We start from the raw sequence: 2,431 nt of genomic DNA, 5'->3' as shown, positions 1-2,431 counted from the left end.
AAAAATTAATTAAAAAAAAATAAATTGCCCAGGGTGGGCTTCGCTTGTGGCCCTCCTGCTTCAGCCTCCCAGACTGCTGGGGTCACAGGGCGCCACCATGCCTGGCTGGCCATTTCTCATCCGTTATCTTGTCCCTTACACATGCAGTTACTCTAATGTTTTCCTATATTCACGGCGCTGTCAGCTTTTGGAAAATAGTTTCATTTTGAATGTGCATATTTGTTATCTAGGGTTCAGGGGCCTCTTTAGGGTGCTGGCTGCTACCTGTTACTCAGATTCACTTCCTCTTGGCCCTGCCTCTGGGCAGGGCAGGGCAGGGCAGAGACCTGGCAGGAAGCAGGCCGACCTTTGTAGCCACCTTCCTGGGTCCAGGTCAGCTTCCCTTGGGGTTTAGCCACCAGGAACTGGGGAGAGGAGAGGCAGAGAGAAGGTGGGTGCAGTCTCCTGGGTGGAGGCTCCCCTACAGCTCCGGGCCCTCTGATACCTGAGCTCACGTCCTGCTTTCCCCACCCCTCCAGCTCTAGGTGGCTTCCTGCCGTCCTGGTGTCTATGCCTCAGCATCTGTCCTGTCGCCTGATTGCTTACTTGGGCTCTTTCCTTGTGTAACTAATTCCCTTGGCTAAATTCCCTCCGTTTGTTGTTTGTTTTGAGGCAGGGTGTCACTCTCAGCTTCAGGCTGGCCTTGAACTCCCTTGGTAGCTCAGGCTGGTCACTCCCAGAGACGCTCCGGCCTCACCCTCCAGAGCGCTGGGCATATGGCTGTGTACCACCACGTCTGGTGTACCTGTAGTTACTTTGTTGGGATTTAAATTGTTCAAAAGGGGGGCTGGTGAGATGGCTCAGTGGTCTAAAGCACCTACTTAGAACAAGCTAAGCTAAGCAAAACACAGGGACCGCGGTTCAATCCCCCAGCACCACATGCCAGCCAGCCCGCCCCCTGGTGGGCTGAGCTGGCCACACACACACACACACATAAGTAAATAAATAAAATTATAAAAAAAATAAATTGTTCAAAAGGATGTTAAATGACAGAAACCATTAAATAAAACTTAATTCTGAAGGAGTAAAGAGGAGACAATGGAAAGTGATCTTATTATCTTAAAGGAAACAGGGGGCTGTTCAGTTACGCCCAGGCCTAAGAATAGGATGGAAGGAGGGGGTAGAAAGATGGCTAAAACCACACGGGCAGATAATTTAAGAGAACGGGTCCAAATGAGATAAATGTAGAAGTGAGCTGCTCTAGACATGACATGTATTGATTAAACTAAGCATATAATGCTTGTGGAGAAATTAAGCGCTAACAGTGGACTTAACCGTGGGAAGTCTTCACTAGGGGTTTAAGGAGTACAACCAGGGGCCGGGGAGATGGCTCAGTAGAATGAGTGCTTCCCTGGCAAGCGCAGAGGCCTGAGTTCAATCTCCGGTTCTGCCAAACAACAACAAAAAAAGAGTACAACCAGTTGGGCATGGTGGCTTTTGCCTGTGGCCCTGGCCCTGGGGGTTTCTCTCAAACATGTAGATGGGTACATAGATAAGTAGCTCCTAATGGCCACAGTTAGAATAACTTGATCAATAAGTAGTACTGAGGGGCTGGGGAGATAGCTCAGCATCCTAAGCACCTGCCTGGTGAGCACAAGGACCCAGGTTCAATCCCCAGTACCACTTGCCATGCTGGCTCAGAAACCAGGCATAGTGGCGCATGCTTGTAATCCCAGCACTGGGGAGGCTGAGAATCACTATGAGTCTAAGCTTTGTATGAGAACCTGTATCAAATCAATAATTTTTTAAAATTAAAAAAATAAGTAGTACTGGCTTAGAATAACCCAAAGTGTAAAACAAATGCCCATGATTTCATACTGATAAATATGAGTTCCCTGTACAGTAGCCCCCACTGGCTCTCTCAGATGCAGAGTGTGTAGCGTGTATTTCTATTTACTTTTTTTTGGCAGAACTGGGGATTGTACTCAGGTCCTTGCGCTTGCCAGCCAAGTGTTTATTCTACTGAGCCATCTCCCTGGCCCTGTACTTCTATTTTTAGTTTTACCCCTTTTATTCTGCTTGGCTCACGCTCACTCCCAGAGAGCTGCTTGCTTCCATGCTTTGGGATCCATCTTTGCCTTGTCTCATCCAATTCCTTATTTGAGACAAGAAGGACCTGGAAAAAAGGAAAAAGAAGAGAAAAAGGAACAATATGAGGCATGACACAAGCATGTTCAAACTTTTATCACAGTAAAGGACATGTTGTGGCGCCATGTGTGGTGGTGCACACCTGTAATCTTAGCTCTCAGGAGACTGAGGCAGGAAGATCGCCATGAGTTCAAGGCCAGCATGGACTCCAGCCTGAACTCTATAGCAAGACCCTGTCGCAAACAAGCAAACAAACAAAGGATCAAGAACAACAGGGGCCGGGGAGATGGCTCAGTGGAATAAG

The sequence above is a fragment of the Octodon degus genome, unplaced genomic scaffold (assembly GCF_000260255.1).
Source record: "Octodon degus isolate 3935 unplaced genomic scaffold, OctDeg1.0 scaffold00027, whole genome shotgun sequence".
NCBI lineage: Eukaryota > Metazoa > Chordata > Mammalia > Rodentia > Octodontidae > Octodon > Octodon degus.
The sequence above is the reverse complement of the archived record's forward strand: the minus strand, read 5'-3'. Positions refer to the sequence as shown.